Source organism: Hyla sarda, chromosome 7 (genome assembly GCF_029499605.1).
Source record: "Hyla sarda isolate aHylSar1 chromosome 7, aHylSar1.hap1, whole genome shotgun sequence".
Classification (NCBI taxonomy): Eukaryota; Metazoa; Chordata; class Amphibia; order Anura; family Hylidae; genus Hyla; species Hyla sarda.
In genome coordinates this window covers 35,205,940-35,226,657 of record NC_079195.1, presented here as the reverse complement: position 1 = coordinate 35,226,657, position 20,718 = coordinate 35,205,940, and the positions used below count along the sequence as shown (strand labels likewise).

At 44.6% G+C, this 20,718-nt stretch overlaps 1 long non-coding RNA gene across 7 annotated transcripts in view; it reads left to right on the top strand.

Moving 5' to 3' along the window:
* LOC130282491 (uncharacterized) overlaps positions 1–20,718 on the top strand; it is a 215,443-nt gene that overhangs the window by 13,630 nt on the left and 181,095 nt on the right. For all 7 annotated transcript variants that reach the window (XR_008846418.1, XR_008846417.1, XR_008846414.1 and 4 more), the window contains exon 2: positions 17,902–17,996. This is a non-coding gene — a long non-coding RNA (uncharacterized LOC130282491). The remainder of the gene's footprint in view (positions 1–17,901; positions 17,997–20,718) is intronic.

Here is a 20,718-nt window from a genome sequence, read left to right as displayed (position 1 = left end):
AAAAGGGGTTACAGTTAGTCCCACCATCACTAATTCCAGTCTGTCCCACATGTCTTGGGACACCCATATTGACTTCATTCAAGGGTCCCAGTCTCGCAACCCTAGGTACATCTCACAGCCTAGGACCCCACCTGGAAGGCGAGACTGGGAAAGAAGATTGCCAGAAAGAAAGAAAGCTGTTTAACTTGTGTACAGTAAAATACCAGACTTGGTCGTAAGACTGACTGTCGTGCAATAGCACACTTTGTTGTTTCAGGTTCCTGCAACAGTTCAAGATATGTGCCTGACAATACTTTGTCAAGAAAAGTTCCTCTAATTGGCTTCGGCCGAGAGACTCCTTGGTGTAGGAGATTCTATTAAGTAATGTGCTCGGCATTAGCCGGGAGACTCCTTGAGGTAAGAGATTCTATCTGGTCTGAACGAAGCAAATGAACTCCTTATGTATATGGACTACTGAGCAGTACATGAACTCTTGTATAGAGATCTGAAGTAAAATATTTTGGTTCAGTAAAAATGGTCATGGAGGTACACTGAGTTGTTGTGGTTCTAATGTGATGGTCCTATATTGTGTTATCAAATGTCAAATAAAATGTATAAAGTTATTGTACACTAAAAGTCAATGTGTACAGTCATTCATGATGTCTGGTTGTTTCCTCACAGGGGTTTATCCTGATACGGTCGGGAGGAGCACACATCACCCCTTTACCAGCATCCAGTACAAAGTATATGTAAAATAGTATGTGTATTACACTACAGTACACATAGTTGTGTACACAATTAATGTACACATAGTTTAGTATACCTAAGTCAAGTAAACCTCAGTCACATAAAGTAGTACTGTATCACTCACATTTCATAAACTACTCAAAGTAACATGCCAAGTGTATGTAATGTCATATATCATTATGTTCATGCGCAGGATACTTTCCTGGCCAGAAAGTACTCCTGAAACTAACCTAAAGCATGTAGTTAGTAAAAGGTAACGTGAATGTCAAAATGTTATCTGTATTCATTGTCTAGCATAAGTATGTCTAGAACAATAAACTAAAAATCGTGTTCTGGGGAGATGTGTTTTATGCCAAGGGATATATATAATCATCAATCCTGTTCAACCCCAAACAGAGCGTGTATGGACTATTATACAAAGACTCTAATGTTATCCGTTATTTCACCAGCCTGAAATTGACGTTTGTACATAAAATGCCTTAGGACTGCATCTGGCCCTGCGGCCACTTCGTTCCTCAAGCCTGACAGGACCTATGTCGAGGACAACTTACGTTAAGTTAGGGTGTTTGTGATGTACCAGTACAGGACATGGTCCTGTACAACCCTTAGGCCCTATCGGGTTGAGTCCCTCAGTCACCTTGGGGCTTCCTTGCAAGGTCTCCCCATGTTGGTTTTATAAAGGTGTGTGTGTCGCTTTAATGCCTAGACAGGATCCCTATGTATAGGTAGTATTGAGGACCTGTGGGAGGTCTCAAGGACCTGTGTAAGTCTGTCAAATGTTATGTTATGCAGTCACCTGATTTGTTGTCAGATGTTCTCCCACAGAGCACCAGCTTAACCTATGACCCGCAGCTTGACCAGCCCCCCACTATATAAAGGGGCGGCCATTACAGTTTATTCTCTTTGAGAACCAGACTTTGCTGAGAACAGCAACCACCAGAGAAATCAGTGCAAGTGATCAGCATCTGGAAGGCCACAAAAGCTACAGTCTCTCCGGAGTCTCAAGTCTATGTCTGCTGTCACTACAAATAGTCAAGTCCTGCAAATAGTCAAGTCAAGTCTAATGTCGAGTTAAAGGGGTATTCCAGGCCAAAACTTTTTTTATATATATATCAACTGGCACCGGAAAGTTAAACAGATTTGTAAATTACTTCTATTAAAAAATCTTAATCCTTCCAATAGTTATTAGCTTCTGAAGTTGAGTTGTTGTTTTCTGTCTAACTGCTCTAACTGTCCCGGGACGTGACATCATCATTCAGCAGTTAGACAGAAAACTTCAGAAGCTCGCAGAGCCGATAACGGTCGTTACCATGCCAAAGCAGGAGTACCTGAGGTGTTTGCAGGGACCTAATGGCCACACACACCTCCCCTAGACCGCCAGGAGGGACACCCAGAAGGGCTACCGCATCCTGACAAATCCTCTGGACACACAACATGCAAAAAAGTGACACAGTGAGACAAAAATAAATAAATAAGTGAATGTGTGAAGGTATACTGCCCGGACAGCCATCCGGATCTATAAAAATGTATCTGATCCCAACCAGAAGGCCGGGAATCAAGAGGTGAGTGCCACGAAGGTGAAGAGATCATGTTGCCGGGGTTCAACTCAGTGAGCCAATACTCCCAGTGAGTTTCGGCACCTCGGGGTCACCACTCCCCGAGGCACTAAGGTACCTCGGCTCTAGACCCTCTCAGCCTCATGGCGAGACCCGGAGGAAACAGGTCACATCAGGGCAGCCGTCGAGCTGATTCCTCAGAACCAACCCCGGAACGCCCCGGTACACCTGCTCCCTACCATGCAGCACCCATTCCCACCAGCTCCACACTGGGGTCGCCTGCCCACCAGCATGAAATGATAAGAACCGATACTACAATTGATCTTAGCCAAAAGGCCGAGAAGCCACAGGATAGGGGATAAGTAGCTGATCATGGGGGGTCCGACCGCTGGGACCCCTCGCTATCTCCTAACAGGACCCCGTCTGGTTCAGTGAGGAGCGCGTGCCATCTACCCCAAACGGTGCATTTCAATGGCGCATTTTGTGTGCCGTCTACCACTGGTCTCATTCAGGAGATCGCATGGTGGTACCAGTGGTCGGATAGGGGATAAGTTAATTGTGGCCACAGTGTTCCTTTAAGGAAGCCGAATCTGTTTAAACATGTTATGTTAATCTAAACTAGAGGGAGGAGTGAATTCTCTAGATGTCAGATGTCATTTGGCTAAATGTAGACATACTAAACTGTTGGAGGAAAAAAACATAAAGAACAAAATCAGAGTAACTTTTTGGTGCCATACCTCTAATGTAGTGTTTCCCAATTTACCCCCAAGAGTTTTTAAGCAATAACATTTTAAACAATGACAGCTACAAAGGTAATGCAAAATACCTATAAATCACTGTTAGCTATTAAGCACCCAAATTATATTTTAAATAAAACAACACTTACCTTTTTAGTGTGACAAATGTAAACATAGTGCCTTTTGCAGAGGGATATCCATTATGAAAGCTTTTCTTACTAGGGCTGGAGGTAAAATATGTGCGCTACCATTTTACCCATAGAGTAGATTTGGTGAAGCAGGATGGATCAATTATGGGCTCCTCAATGGCATGAAGCATCCTGTGTCGTAGGCGATACCTATAGCCACCCAGGTGCCATTTCATCCACTGGAATGCAGTACCACCCTTGCTGGGTTCTCATGGTCCCTCAGTTCGAAATCAGTTGCATAGCCTATTAGATGCTGTATTACCGAGGTACTCTTCTCTATTCAGTTGCTATGCACTTTCACATGGAGTGTTCACAGCTTTATAGAGCGAAGCCATGATGACTCCATATGTACTGGTACAGTCTTTGTGGACAAAGCTGTACCTAATACTATTCACACCTTTGCATTGATCTTGGTATGTTTTTTTGTTTTGATTTGTTTTTGGCACAGCTGCCTGGTATGTCATATAATACTTATTCTCTATACAGTAAATGTTATCCTATAGTCATCTTAACAAAGTGTTTCTAAAGCTGCAAACAATGCCTTTCGTTGTAGACCTTTATATTATTATCCAGGTGTAGTGTTAAGCTAAGTGAGTCATGCAGTGATGGTGTATTCAACAAAATGTGTTTTCTAGTAATCATATAACTCTGAAATGTAAGGAAAGGACCTTAGAGAAAAGTTAGATATTAAGAATCCCAATAAGGAATTAATCAAACAAATGTATTCCATATCCCTCCAATACTTTTCCCAAAGGAAACACATTTTTCCCCCTGTATTTATACAGTAAAAAAAAAAAAAAATCTGTACTAGGCAACACAAGAACTGATATTTGTTTATTTAATTGAAACCTTATCTTGACAAAGTTGATGACAGTACAATCCTTTGCATAAAGCATAACTTTCTGTCATGTTCACTACTGGAGATGATGTGGACCCTCTGAATGGCTTACGGATTAAGTTTAGGACTAAACCATAGAGTAGAGCTTAAAGGGGTACGCCGGTGTAAAACAATTTATGTAAAATGATGCCAGAAAGTTAGACAGATTCGTAAATTACTTCTATTTAAAAATATGAATTCTTCCAGCACTTATCAGCTGCTTTATGCTCCACAGGAAGTTGGATTTCTTTCTGGAGTTCTTTCCAGTCTGACCACAGTGCTCTCTGCTGACACCTCTGTCCGTGTCAGGAACTGTCCAGAACAGGAGAGGTCTGCTATGTGGATTTGCTTGTACTCTGGACAGTTCCTGACATGGACAGAGGTGTCAGCAGAGAGCACTTTGGTCAGACTGAAAAGAATTCCAGAAAGAAATACAACCTGTGGAGCATATAGTAGTTGATAAGTACTGGAAGGATTAAGATTTTTAAATAGAAGTATTTTATAAATCTTTTTACCTTTCTGGCACCAGTTGATAAAAAAAAAAAAATAGTTTTCCACCGGAGTACCCCTTTAACCCCTTAAGGACCAGGCCATTTTACACCTTAAGGACCGGAGCGTTTTTTGCAATTCTGACCACTGTCACTTTAAACATTAATAACTCTGGAATGCTTTTAGTTATCATTCTGATTCTGAGATTGTTTTTTCGTGACATATTCTACTTTAACTTAGTGGTAAAATTTTATGGTAACTTGCATCCTTTCTTGGTGAAAAATCCCAAAATTTGATGAAAAAAATGAAAATTTTGCATTTTTCTAACTTTGAAGCTCTCTGCTTGTAAGGAAAATGGATATTCAAAATAAAACATTTTTGGGTTCACATATACAATATGTCTACTTTATGTTTGCATCATAAAATTAATGAGTTTTTACTTTTAGAAGACACCAGAGGGCTTCAAAGTTCAGCAGCAATTTGGAAATTTTTCACAAAATTTTCAAACTCGCTATTTTTCATGGACCATTTCAGGTTTGAAGTGGATTTGAAGGGTCTTCATATTAGAAATACCCCATAAATTACCCCATTATAAAAACTACACCCCCCCAAAGTATTCAAAATGACATTCAATAAGTGTATTAACCCTTTAGGTGTTTCACAGGAATAGCAGAAAAGTGAAGGAGAAAATTCATAATCTTCATTTTTTACACTCGCATGTTCTTGTAGACCCAATTTTTGAATTTTTGCAATTGGTAGAAAGGAGAAAATTTTTACTTGTATTTGAAACCCAATTTTTCTCGAGTAAGCACATATGTCATATGTCTATGTTAATTGTTCAGCGGGTGCAGTAGAGGGCTCAGAAGGGAAGGAGCGACAAATGGTTTTTGGGGGGCATGTCACCTTTAGGAAGCCCCTATGGTGCCAGAACAGCAAAAAAAAACACATGGCATACCATTTTGGAAACTAGACCCCTCGGGGAACGTAACAAGGGGTAAAGTGAACCTTAATACCCCACAGGTGATTCACGACTTTTGCATATGTAAAAAAAATAAAATAAATGTTTTACCTAAAATGCTTGGTTTCCCAAAAATGTTACATTTTTAAAAAGGATAATAGCAGAAAATACCCCCCAAAATTTGAAGCCCAATTTCTCCCGATTCAGAAAACACCTCATATGGGGGTGAAAAGTGCTCTGCTGGCGCACTACAGGTCTCAGAAGAGAAGGCGTCACATTTGGCTTTTTGAAAGCAAATTTTGCTCTGGGGGCATGCCGCATTTAGGAAGCCCCTATGGTGCCAGAACCGCAAAGAAAAAACACATGGCATACCATTTTGGAAACTAGACCCCTCGGGGAACGTAACAAGGGGTAATGTGAACCTTAATACCCCACAGGTGATTCACAACTTTTGTATATGTAAAAAAAAAAAAAAAAATTTACCTAAAATGGTTGGTTTCCCAGAAATTTTACATTTTTAAAAAGGGTAATAGCAGAAAATACCCCCCAAAATTTGTAACACAATTTCTCCCGAGTACGGCGATACCCCATATGTGGCCCTAAACTGTTGCCTTGAAATACGACAGGGCTCCAAAGTGAGAGCGCCATGCACATTTGAGGCCTAAATTAGGGACTTGCATAGGGGTGGACATAGGGGTATTCTACGCCAGTGATTCCCAAACAGGGTGCCTCCAGCTGTTGTAAAAGTCCCAGCATGCCTGGACAGTCAGTGGCTGTCTGGTAATACTGGGAGTAGTTGTTTTGCAACAGCTGGAGGCTCCGTTTTGGAAACAGTGGTGTACCAGACGTTTTTCATTTTTATTGGGGAGGGGGGCTGTGTAGGGGTATGTGTATACGTAGTGTTTTTTACTTTTTATTTTATTTTGTGTTAGTGTAGTGTAGTGTTTTTAGGGTACAGTCGCACGGGCGGGGGGTTCACAGTAGTTTCTCGCTGGCAGTTTGAGCTGCGGCAGAAAAATTGACGCAGCTCAAACTTGCAGCCGGATACTTACTGTAATCCTCCGCCCATGTGAGTGTACCCTGTACGTTCACATTGGAGGGGGGAGAAACATCCAGCTGTTGCAAAACTACAACTCCCAGCATGTAGGGTCTATAAGTGCATGCTGGGAGTTGTAGTTTTGCAACAGCTGGAGGCACACTGGTTGTGAAACACAGAGTTTGGCAACAAACTTAGTGTTTTGCAACCAGTGTGCCTTCAGCTGTTGCAAAAGCTACAACCCCCAGCATGTACGGACAGCGGAAGGGCAGGCTGGGTGTTGTAGTTATGCAACAGCGGGAGGCATACTACTTTGGCTGGGGATGCTGGGGATTGTAGTTATGCAACAGCTGGAGACACACTGGTTTGCTACTTAACTCAGTGTGCCTTCAGCTGTTGCAAAACTACAACTCTCAGCAGTCACCGACAGCCAACGGGCATGCTGGGAGTTGTAGTTATGCAACCAGCATATGCACCACCCCAACTCCCAGCATGCAATTTAGCTGTTTGTGCAAGCTGGGAGTTGTAGTTACACAACAGCTGAAGGTACACTTTTCCATAGAAAGAATGTGCCTCCAGCTGTTGCAAAACCATAAGTCCCAGCATGCCCATAAGGGAATGCTGGGAGTTGTGGTGGTCTGCCTCCTCCTGTTGCATAACTACAGCTCCCAGCATGCCCTTTTTGCATGCTGGGAGCTGTTGCTAAGCAACAGCAGGAGGCTGTCACTCACCTCCTGCTGCTGCTTGATCGACGCTGCAGGTCAGTCCCGCCGCCGCCGCCGTCGTCGCTCCTGGGGCCCCGATCCCAACATTAACGCCGGGGATCGGGGTCCCCAGCACCCGGGGTCGTCTTCCCGCACCCGCTCACGTCCTCCAGAAGAGGGGCGGAGCGGGTGCGGGAGTGACACCCGCAGAAGGCGCCCTGATTGGTCGGCCGGGAATCTGGCCGACGAATCAGGGCGATCGTGAGGTGGCACCAGTGCCACCTCATCCCTGCAGGCTCTGGCTGTTCGGGGCCGTCTCTGACGGCCCCGATCAGCCAGTAATTCCGGGTCACTGGAGATCCGATTGACCCGGAATCGCCGCAGATCGCTGGACTGAATTTTCCAGCGATCTGCGGCCATCGCCGACATGGGGGGTGTCACGATGCCGGCTGGCAGGAGGTGGATCCTCTGTGCCAGAGAGGGATTGGCGTGGACCGTGCTAGTGGACCGGTTCTAAGTTACTACTGGTATTCACCAGAGCCCGCCGCAAAGCGGGATGGTCTTGCAGCGGCGGTAGTAACCAGGTCGTATCCACTAGCAACGGCTCAACCTCTCTGACTGCTGAAGATAGGCGCGGTACAAGGGAGTAGACAAGAGCAAGGTCGGACGTAGCAGAAGGTCGGGGCAGGCAGCAAGGATCGTAGTCAGGGGCAACGGCAGGAGGTCTGGAACACAGGCTAGGAACACACAAGGAAACGCTTTCACTGGCACGATGGCAACAAGATCCGGCGAGGGAGTGCAGGGGAAGTGAGGTATACATAGGGAGTGCACAGGTGAACACACTAATTAGAACAACTGCGGGAATCAGTGGCGCAGTGGCCCTTTAAATCGCAGAGACCCGGCGCGCGCGCGCCCTAGGGAGCGGGGCCGCGCGCGCCGGGACAGGACCGACGGAGAGCGAGTCAGGTACGGGAGCCGGGATGCGCATCGCGAGCGGGCGCCACCCGCATCGCGAATCGCATCCCGGCTAGAGGCGGTATCGCAGCGTACCCGGTCAGTGGCGGTGCAGTAGCGAGGATGTTGCGAGCGCTCTGGGGAGGAGCGGGGACCCGGAGCGCTCGGCGTAACAGTACCCCCCCCCTTGGGTCTCCCCCTCTTCTTAGAGCCTGAGAACCTGAGGACCAGACTTTTGTCTAGGATATTGTCCTCAGGTTCCCAGGATCTCTCTTCAGGACCACAGCCCTCCCAATCAACCAAAAAAAAAGTTTTCCCTCTGACCTTCTTGGAGGCCAGTATCTCCTTTACGGAGAAGATGTCAGAAGAACCGGAAACAGGAGTGGGAGAAACAAGTTTGGGAGAGAAACGGTTGATGATGAGTGGTTTAAGAAGAGAGACATGAAAGGCATTAGGAATACGAAGAGAAGGAGGAAGAAGAAGTTTGTAAGAGACAGGATTAATTCGGCACAAGATTTTGAAAGGACCAAGATAGCGTGGTCCCAATTTGTAGCTGGGGACACGGAAGCGGACATATTTAGCGGAGAGCCATACCTTGTCTCCGGGAGAAAAAATGGGGGGAGCTCTTCTTTTCTTATCGGCAAACTTTTTCATGCGAGATGAAGCCTGTAAAAGAGACTTTTGGGTCTCTTTCCATATGGTGGAAAGATCACGAGTTACTTCATCCACAGCGGGCAAACCAGAGGGCAAGGGAGTAGGGAGGGGGGGAAGAGGGTGACGGCCGTACACCACGAAAAATGGGGATTTGGAAGAAGATTCAGAGACTCTGAAGTTGTACGAGAATTCGGCCCATGGTAGAAGATCTGCCCAGTCATCCTGGCGGGAGGAAACAAAATGCCGTAAATAGTCACCCAGGACCTGGTTAATTCTTTCTACTTGCCCATTGGATTGAGGATGATAAGCAGAAGAGAAGTTTAATTTAATCTTGAGTTGTTTACAGAGAGCCCTCCAGAATTTTGACACGAATTGGACGCCTCTAACCGAGACGATCTGCGTGGGCAAACCGTGAAGACGAAAAATGTGTACAAAAAATTGTTTTGCCAACTGAGGCGCTGAAGGAAGACCAGGAAGAGGAATGAAATGTGCCATCTTGGAAAATCGATCAACGACCACCCAAACAACAGTCTTGCCACGGGATGGGGGTAAGTCTGTAATAAAGTCCATACCAATCAGAGACCAAGGCTGTTCGGGGACAGGCAGAGGATGAAGGAGAACAGCAGGCTTCTGGCGAGGAGTCTTATCCCGGGCACAGACAGTACAGGCCCGCACAAAATCAACAACATCCGTCTCCAGAGTCGGCCACCAATAGAAACGAGAGATGAGTTGCAAGGACTTTTTGATGCCCGCATGGCCAGCGAGGTGGGAGGAGTGACCCCATTTGAGGATTCCGAGGCGTTGGCGTGGAGAAACGAAGGTCTTCCCTGGAGGAGTTTGCCTGATGGAGGCTGGAGAAGAGGAGATCAGACAGTCAGGAGGAATGATGTGTTGCGGAGAGAGCTCTACTTCCGAGGCATCCGAGGAACGAGAGAGAGCATCAGCCCTAATGTTCTTGTCGGCAGGGCGAAAATGAATTTCAAAATTAAAACGGGCAAAGAACAGAGACCACCTGGCCTGGCGAGGATTCAGCCGTTGGGCAGACTGGAGATAGGAGAGATTCTTGTGATCGGTGTAAATGATAACTGGAAATTTTGATCCCTCCAGCAGATGCCTCCATTCCTCAAGTGCCAATTTAATGGCCAGTAGTTCTCGATCCCCGATGGAGTAGTTCCTCTCCGCCGGAGAGAAGGTCCTAGAAAAAAAACCACAAGTAACAGCATGCCCGGAAGAATTTTTTTGTAGAAGGACCGCTCCAGCTCCCACTGAGGAGGCATCAACCTCCAATAGGAAGGGTTTAGATGGGTCAGGTCTGGAGAGGACGGGAGCAGAAGAAAAGGCAGACTTGAGCCGTTTAAATGCGTCTTCCGCTTGAGGAGACCAGGACTTAGGATTGGCATTCTTCTTGGTTAAAGCCACGATAGGAGCCACAATAGTGGAAAAATGTGGAATAAATTGTCTGTAATAATTGGCGAACCCCAAAAAACGTTGGATAGCACGGAGTCCGGAGGGGCGTGGCCAATCTAAGACGGCAGAGAGTTTATCTGGGTCCATTTGTAGTCCCTGGCCAGAGACCAAGTATCCTAGGAAAGGAAGAGATTGACATTCAAACAGACATTTCTCCATTTTGGCATAAAGTTGATTGTCTCGAAGTCTCTGAAGAACCATGCAGACATGCTGGCGGTGTTCTTCTAAGTTGGCAGAAAAAATCAGAATATCGTCCAGATACACAACAACACAGGAATATAAGAGATCACGAAAAATTTCATTAACAAAGTCTTGGAAGACGGCAGGGGCGTTGCACAGGCCAAAGGGCATGACCAGATACTCAAAGTGTCCATCTCTAGTGTTAAATGCAGTTTTCCATTCGTCCCCCTCCCTGATGCGGATGAGATTATAAGCACCTCTTAGGTCCAGTTTGGTAAAGATGTGGGCACCTTGAAGGCGATCAAAGAGTTCTGAGATAAGAGGTAGGGGGTAGCGGTTCTTTACCGTGATTTTATTAAGTCCGCGGTAGTCAATGCAAGGACGTAGGGAGCCATCTTTTTTGGACACAAAGAAAAATCCAGCTCCGGCAGGAGAGGAGGATTTGCGGATAAACCCCTTTTTTAAATTTTCCTGGATGTATTCAGACATAGCAAGAGTCTCTGGGGCGGACAGAGGATAAATTCTGCCCCGGGGTGGAGTAGTGCCCGGGAGGAGGTCAATAGGACAGTCATAAGGCCTGTGAGGAGGTAAAGTCTCAGCTTGTTTTTTGCAAAATACGTCAGCATAGTCCATATAAGCCTTAGGGAGACCGGTTACAGGGGGAACCACAGGGTCACGGCAGGGAGTACTGGGAACCGGTTTAAGACAGTCCTTGAAACAAGAAGTACCCCAGCTCTTGATCTCTCCTGTGGACCAATCAAGGGTTGGGGAATGGCGTTGAAGCCATGGTAGTCCAAGGAGAATTTCGGAAGTGCAATTGGAGAGGACCAAAAACTCAATTTTTTCGTGATGAGGTCCGATGCACATTAGGAGGGGCTCCGTGCGGTAACGTACGGTACAGTCCAATCTTTCATTGTTAACACAATTGATGTAGAGGGGTCTGGCGAGACTGGTCACCGGGATGTTGAACCTGTCGATGAGAGAGGCCAAAATAAAATTTCCTGCAGATCCGGAATCCAAGAAGGCCATAGTAGAGAAGGAGAAGGTAGAGGCAGATATCCGCACAGGCACAGTAAGGCGTGGAGAAGCAGAGTTGACATCAAGAACTGTCTCACCTTTGTGCGGAGTCAGCGTACGTCTTTCCAGGCGGGGAGGACGGATAGGACAATCCTTCAGGAAGTGTTCGGTACCGGCGCAGTACAGGCAAAGATTCTCCATGCGGCGTCGTGTCCTCTCTTGAGGTGTCAAGCGAGACCGGTCAACTTGCATAGCCTCCACGGCGGGAGGCATAGGAACGGATTGCAGAGGACCAGAGGAGAGAGGAGCCGGGGAGAAAAAACGCCTCGTGCGAACAAAGTCCATATCCTGGCGGAGCTCCTGACGCCTTTCGGAAAAACGCATGTCAATGCGAGTGGCTAGATGAATGAGTTCATGCAGGTTAGCAGGAATTTCTTGTGCGGCCAGAACATCTTTAATGTTGCTGGATAGGCCTTTTTTAAAGGTCGCGCAGAGGGCCTCATTATTCCAGGATAGTTCGGAAGCAAGAGTACGGAATTGTATGGCGTACTCGCCAACGGAAGAATTACCCTGGACCAGGTTCAGCAGGGCAGTCTCAGCAGAAGAGGCTCGGGCAGGTTCCTCAAAGACACTTCGAATTTCCGAGAAGAGGGAGTGTACAGAGGCAGTGACGGGGTCATTGCGGTCCCAGAGCGGTGTGGCCCATGACAGAGCTTTCCCAGACAGAAGGCTGACTACGAAAGCCACCTTAGACCTTTCAGTAGAAAACTGGTCCGACATCATCTCCAAGTGCAGGGAACATTGTGAAAGAAAGCAACGGCAAAACTTAGAGTCCCCATCAAATTTATCCGGCAAAGATAGTCGTAGGCCGGAAGCGGCCACTCGCTGCGGAGGAGGTGCAGGAGCTGGCGGAGGAGATGATTGCTGAAGCTGTGGTAGTAGCTGCTGTAGCATCACGGTCAGTTGAGACAGCTGATGGCCTTGTTGCGCTATCTGTTGTGACTGCTGGGCGACCACCGTGGTGAGGTCGGCGACAACTGGCAGTGGAACTTCAGCGGGATCCATGGCCGGATCTACTGTCACGATGCCGGCTGGCAGGAGGTGGATCCTCTGTGCCAGAGAGGGATTGGCGTGGACCGTGCTAGTGGACCGGTTCTAAGTTACTACTGGTATTCACCAGAGCCCGCCGCAAAGCGGGATGGTCTTGCAGCGGCGGTAGTAACCAGGTCGTATCCACTAGCAACGGCTCAACCTCTCTGACTGCTGAAGATAGGCGCGGTACAAGGGAGTAGACAAGAGCAAGGTCGGACGTAGCAGAAGGTCGGGGCAGGCAGCAAGGATCGTAGTCAGGGGCAACGGCAGGAGGTCTGGAACACAGGCTAGGAACACACAAGGAAACGCTTTCACTGGCACGATGGCAACAAGATCCGGCGAGGGAGTGCAGGGGAAGTGAGGTATACATAGGGAGTGCACAGGTGAACACACTAATTAGAACAACTGCGCCAATCAGTGGCGCAGTGGCCCTTTAAATCGCAGAGACCCGGCGCGCGCGCGCCCTAGGGAGCGGGGCCGCGCGCGCCGGGACAGGACCGACGGAGAGCGAGTCAGGTACGGGAGCCGGGATGCGCATCGCGAGCGGGCGCCACCCACATCGCGAATCGCATCCCGGCTGGAGGCGGTATCGCAGCGTACCCGGTCAGTGGATCTGACCGGGGCGCTGCAGTAGCGAGGATGTTGCGAGTGCTCCGGGGAGGAGCGGGGACCCGGAGCGCTCGGCGTAACAGGGGGGCATAATGACCCCCCTGGGCGATATGACGCGATGCCTGCTGAACGATTTCAGCAGGCATCGGGCACCGGCTCCCCTCCGGCTAGCGGCGGGGTGCCGGGAATGGACAGGACGTACTCCTACGTCCTCGGTCCTTAAGGACTCGGAAACGGGGGCGTAGGAGTACGTCCATTGTCCTTAAGGGGTTAAGGGATTGTGAATTCTTTTTTTTTTTTTCTTTTTAAGTATTTATTAATGGCATTTTTGAAGGGATTGTGAAATCCTAATGCGGAACTCCTAGCAGGAGTTTTAGACTTTCCTCACAAAGAATCCCCAGGAAGCTACCCACTTAAGTAACAACTGACACATAAATGGACAGAAGACACCAACTGTTGTATCAAGGGAGCCTGTAGGAATCTAATTCTGTTAGCAGAGGTAATGGCAGGAAAAGTGCCTTCACAACTGTATACAGGCAGATGGTTAGGACAGGCAGTAAACAGAAAGACGTGGTCAGGTCAAAACCAAAAATATCTAGGAGAGACAAACACATTGAGGGAGACAGCATTTTAGTGAAAATAAAAATTGTCATTTACACATCCAACTTTAACGAAAAGTCGTCAAACTTCTGTGGGGTGTTAAGGCTCACTGGACCGATTGTTATGTTCCTTGAGGGGTGTAGTTTCCAAAATAGTATGCCATATGAGGTATTTCCTTACTCGAGAGAAATGGGGTTACACTTTTTGTAGGGATTTCTTTCCTTTTACCCCTTGTAAATATTCAAAAAATGGCTCTACAAGAACATGCGAGTGTAAAAAATGAACATTTTGAATTTTCTCTTTCACTTTGCTGCTATTCCTGTGAAACAACGAAAGGGTTAAGAAACTTTCTGAATGAATTTTGAATACTTTGAGGGGTGCAGTTTTTTATAATGGGGTAATTTATGTGGTATTTCTAACATGAAAGCCCCTCAAATCCACTTCAAACTGAACTTTTTTTTTGTGAAAAATGTGAAAATTGCTGCTAAACTTTGAAGCCCTCTAATGTCTTCAAAAAGGAAAAACATGTCAACTTTATGATACAAACATAAAGTAGACATATTGTATTCGTGAATCAATATATCATTTGTTTGGAACATCGATTTTCCTTACAAGCAGAGAGTTTCAAATTTAGAAAAATGCAACATTTTCCAAATTTTCTTGAAATCATGAAAGGATGCAAGTAACAACGAAAATGTACCACTCATGGTGCCATTTGCTGTTAACCCTTTAGAAAGTAAACTAAAGTGAAAGTAAAACACTGCCGGTTATCTCAGGGGGCTGTTCGGGATCGCCACAATGAAATTGTAAAGACGGCAGGAGGGTCCCTACCTTCCTCCATGCTGTCCGATCGCCGAATGACTGCTCAGTGCCTGAGATCCAGGCATGAGCAGTCAAGCGGCAGAATCATTGATCAATGGTTTCCTATGAGAAACCATTGATCAATGTAAAAGATCAGTGTGTGCAGTGTTATAGCCCCCTATGGGAGCTATAACACTGCAAAAAAAATAAGTGAATAAAGATAATTTAACCTCTTCCCTAATAAAAGTTTAAATCACCTTTTCCCAATTTTCCCTTTTCCCAATAAAAAAACAGTGTAAATAAAAATAAACATATGGATATCGCCGGGTGCGGAAATGTCCGAATTATAAAAATATATTGTTAATTAACCTCTTAAGGACTCAGGGCGTACCTGTACGCCCTGAGCCCGGTCCAGGTGTGAAAAACGGGGTCACGCTGTTACCCCGCATCACACCGGGTCGGTCCCAGCTGCTAACGATAGACGGGACCCTGGGCTAACAGCGTGCGACACCGATTGTTGTGCCGCGCGCTGTTAACCCTTCAGACGCGGCGATCAAAGTTGACCTCCGCGTCTGAAAACGAAAGTAAACGCTTTCCGCCAGCTCAGTCGGGCTGATCGGGACATCGCAATAAAATCGCGATGTTCCGATCAGCTGGGACACAGGCGGAGGTCTCCTTACCTGTCTCCACGGCGTCCGATCGCCGATTGATTGCTCCAAGCCTGAGCTACAGGCTTGAGCAATCAAGCCCCTATCTCACTGATCCATGCAAAGCTATGGCTTAGCAGGGATCAGCATAGGAGATCAGTGTGTGCAGTGTTATAGCCCCCTATGGGAGTTAATAGTTAAAAGTTAATCAAGGTCATTTAACCCCTTCCCTAATAAAAGTTTGAATCACCCCCCTTTTCCCATAAAAAAAAACTGTGTAAATAAAAGAAACATATGTGAACATATGTGGTATCGCCGCGTGTGTAAATGTCCTAACTATAAAATTATATCATTAACTAAACCGCACGGTCAAAGGTGTACGCGCAAAAAAAATCCAAAGTCCAAAATAGTGTATTTTTGGTCACTTTTTATATCATAAAAAAATGAATAAAAAGCGATCAAAAAGTCCGATCAACACAAAAATGGTACCGATAAATACTTCAGAACACGGCGCATATGAGCCCTCATACTGGCCCGTACGCAGAAAGATAAAAAAGTTACAGGGGTCAGAAGATGACAATTTTAAACGTTTACATTTTCCTGCATGTAGTTATGATTTTTTTCAGAAGTGCGACAAAATCAAACCTATGTAAGTAGGGTATCTTTTTAACCGTATGGACCTACAGAATAAAGATAAGGTGTAATTTTTACCCAAAAATGCACTGCGTGGAAACGGAAGCCCCCAAAATTTACAAAATTAAATTTTTTCTTCAATTTTGTCTCACAATTATTATTTTTTTCCGTTTCGCCATGGATTTTTTTGTAAAATGACTGTCACTGCAAAGTAGAATTGGTGGCGCAAAAAAATTAGCCATCATATGGATTTTTAGGTAGAAAATTAAAAGCGTTAGGATTTTTAGAAGGTGATGAGGAAAAAATGAAAATGCAAAAACGGAAAAACGCTAAGCCCTTAAAGGGTTAAACCGCACGGTCAATGGCGTACGCACAAAAAAATTCCAAAGTCTAAAATAGCGTATTTTTGGTCACTTTTTATATCATGAAAAAATTAATAAAAAGTGGTCAAAAATGGTACTGCTAAAAACTTCAGATCACGGTGCAAAAAATTAGCCCTCATACCGCCCCATGCGCAGAAAAATAAAAAAGTTATAGAGGTCAGAAGATGACAATTTTAAAAGTATAAATTTTCCTGCATATAGTTTTGATTTTTTCCAGAAGTACGACAAAATCAAATCTATATAAGTAGGGTATAATTTTAATCGTATGGACCGACAGAATAAAGATAAGGTATCATTTTTACCGAAAAATGTACTGTGTAGAAACAGAAGCCCCCAAAAGTTACAAAATGGCATTTTTTCTTAAATTTTGTCGCACAATGATTTGTTTTCTGTTTCGCCGTAGATTCTTGGGTAAAATGACTGATGTCATTACAAAGTAGAATTGGTGGCGCAAAAAATAAGCCATCATATGGATTTTTAGCCGCAACATTGAAAGGGTTATGATTTTTAAAATGTAAGGAGGAAAAAACGAAAGTGCAAAAACTGGAAAACCCTCCGTCCCCAAGGGGTTAAAGGGGTACTCCGGTGGAAATCATTTAATTTTTTTTTTAAGCCAACTGGTGCCAGAAATTAAACAGATTTTTAAATTACTTCTATTAAAAAAATCTTTATACTTCCAGTTCTTTTTAGCGGTGTATGCTACAGACAAAATTCTTTTCTTTTTTAATTATTTTTTTGTCTTGTACTCAGTGCTCTCTGCTGACACCTGATGCCGTATCAGGAACTGTCCAGAGCAGGAGAAAATCCTCATAGCAAACCTATGCTGCTCTAGACAGTTCCTGACACGGACAGAGGTGTCAGCAGAGAGCACTGTGGACAAGACAAAACAGAAATTCAAAAAGCAAAGAATTTCCTGTGTAGCATACAGCTGCTAATAAGTACTGGAAGGATAAAGATTTTTTAATAGAAGTAATTGACAAATCTGTTTAACTTTCTGGCACCAGTTCTGGCACCCCTTTAAGGTTAAAATGAGCTGTGTGCTTAATGGGTTAAATAAGTGTGCTGACACTATAATCACCAATACCTATTCAAATATTTACCATTCACATCTCTTATATGATATCCATTGGGGAAAAAACCTGTGCCTTTTATACTTCCTACTCTTCCATCACTAGTGAAGCAATGATGCAACTACTGAGACTCCAAGTGGTAATATCATTACTTTTTAACCTTTGGGGCTTTGTTTGGAGCCTCCTCACCTCTGGGAATTTTCCACGCTACCAGTAGCTCAATCACTACAGCAACTCACTTGTCATGAATGGTAATTCGTTTTTAGTATGTTGAAGAAATGCCTATTGTACTTAACAGTTTTTGCTCCAAACATTTTTAACAATCTGTGTCCTATACATAAAATCTTTGAGGGCAACTCACATGTACCTTATATTCCATTGCTTATATTCCATGTATCTTGTATCACCTTTCCTTTCTCCATCACTCTGCTTATGAAACAATCAGTGGTGGGTTAATGAGAGCTTCATATTCTTTAAAGGTCAGATGAATTGTAAAGATTTCCTATTTTTTCTCTCTCTCCAGGGTAATACAGGATCTAACTTTTACAGCATTTTACGGCCACACAGAAAGATGTGCTTATGCTCAGCTACCAACCAAAAACTCCAATATATGTTCAGGTAATTTGAATTCCTTTGCTAAATTAAATCTACCGTATATTGTTTAACTGAAAGAAACATTTCACAGTGCTGTTTGCAAAAGAATTGGCATTTGTCCCCAACGCGTATTATGCAAACAGCATGTATGCTGCCTTTACATGTGCCTGCTCAGAGCGGCAATACACCGCTACAAGTAGACACACTGAAGCGATGTGCAAGTCGCTGCGCATGTGCAGTGTACTCGCACACATCGCAGCCACTCCCCCTGCACTATGAGCTAGGCCGAGAGCTGCCACAATGTGCGAGTATACTGCGCATGCCCACGGTAACTCGCACATCGCAGTGTGTCTGCTCGTAGCGGCATATTGCTGCTTTGAGCAGGCACCTGTAAAGGCAGCATACAGCGGTCCTTCAGCGGCGGATCCGCAGCGTAATCCGCGCTGGGGATCCGCTCATGTGAATGTACCCTAAGGCTGGAAACCACCATGGCAGGTGGATCCAGCAGGAAGGAGAAGTATAAGTCCATTCTTTATATTTTCAATTCATTTTGAATCCACTGTTGTCTTTGGCTCAAAAACCTTTGCAGTTATACAAAAGAACTGCCATGTTGGTTTTCCAGCCTAAAGGTTTGGTATACTTTAGATGCTTAGTCGGTTAATTGGGGCTTCATCTTGGTAAAGGTGTACTAAGGCAAGGGTACTTTTTTATTAAATTGGACACTACAGTACTTTACATATAGAACCATACATATTCCCTGATAAGTCGGCTGGATGATATCAGATTCTAACCTTTTTATTAAAGAACGGTCTATAAATGAAACAGTGATCTAGTGATTTCATTGTGCATCACCGATTAATTTTGGGCTTTAGACCACAGAAATACTTTATCTTAACAGGCTCATATTCAGCATTGTCAGCAATATAAGCTGTCATACACCACTAATAAAAGAGGTTTTCCCCCAAAATACCTCTACCAGTTGTTCAAATAGAAAAAAACCCAGTCAGGACACCTGCAGTAAGATAAAGTTTTTGGAGTGGTGGTGAAGCATGCATGATGCTACCCCCCTCAACTGAAAGGGAGTTACAGAACTAACCAAGTAAATGAGGGATAGGATAGGTTAATATATCAGATTCATTAAATATTTAGAATTTTTTATATTTACCAAAATGAAATAAGCTACCTATTATGTCACATAAAGTGTTTTCTTTTCTATACACTGAAAAACAAAATTTTTGATACAGTGCACCTAAAGATCTTAGGTCAAAGAAATGTATATAAATAAGACACTAACATTTACAGTCATGGCCATAAATGTTGGTACCCCTGAAATTTTCCTTGAAAATAAAGTATTTCTCACAGAAAAGGATTGCAGTAACACGTGTTTTGTTATACACATGTTTATTCCCTTTGTGTGTATTGGAACTAAACAAAAAATGGAGGAAAAAAAGCAAATTGGACATAATGTCACACCAAACTCCAAAAATGGGATGGACAAAATTATTGGCACCCTTTCAAAATTGTGGATAAATAAGATTATTACAAGCATGTGATTCTCCTTTAAACTCACCTGGGGCAAGTAGCAGGTGTGGGCAATATAAAAATCACACCTAAAAAGAAGATAAAAATGAGAGAAGTTCACTTCACGCATTGTGTGTCTGTGTGTGCCACCCTAAGCATGGACAACAGAAAGAGGAGAAGAGAATTGTCTGAAAACTTGAGAACCAAAATTGTGGAAAAATATCAGCAATCTCAAGGTTACATGTCCATCTCCAGAGATCTAGATTAGCCTTTGTCCACAGTGCGCAACATTATCAAGAAGTTTGAAACCCATGGCACTGTCGCTAATCTCCCTGGACATGGACGAAAGAGAAAAGTTTATGAAAGGTGTCAACGCATGGATAGTCCAGATGGTGGATAAGCAGCCCCAAACAAGTTCCAAGGATATTCAAGTTGTCCTACAGGCTCAGGGATCATCAGTTTCAGCGCAAACTATCTGTTGACATTTAAATTAAATGAAACGCTATGGCAGGAGACCCAGGAGGACCCCACTGCTGACACAGAGACATACAAAAAGACTACATTTTGCCAAAATGAACTTGAGTAACGAAGATCCTTCTGGGAAAGCTTCTTGTGGACAGGTGAGACCAAGATCTTTTTGGTAAAGTACATCATTCTGCTGTTTACTGAAAACAGAATGAGGCCTACAAAGAAAAGAACACAGTACCTACAGTGAAATATGGTGGAGGTTCAATGATGTTTTGGGGTTGTTTTGCTGCCTCTGGCACTTGGTGCCTTGAATGTGTACAAGGCATCATGAAATCTGAGGATTGCCAATGGATTTTGGGTCGCACTGTACAGCCCAGTGTCAGAAAGCTGGGTTTGCGTCCGAGATATTGGGTCTTCCAGCGGGACAATGACCCCAAACATACGTCAAAAAGCACCCAGAAATGGATGGCAACAAAGTGCTGGAGAGTTCTGAAGTGGACAGCAATGAGTCCAGATCCCATTGAACACCTGTGGAGAGATCTTAAAATTGCTGTTGGGAAAAGGCGCCCTTCCAATAAGAGAGACCTGGATCATTTTGCAAAGGAAAAGTGGTTGAACATTCCGGCTGAGAGGTGTAAGAAGTTCATTGATGATTATAGGAAGCGACTGATTTCAGTTATTTTTTTCCAAAGCGTGTGCAACCAAATATTAAGTTAAGGGTGCCAATAATTTTGTCCAGCCAATTTTTGGAGCTTGG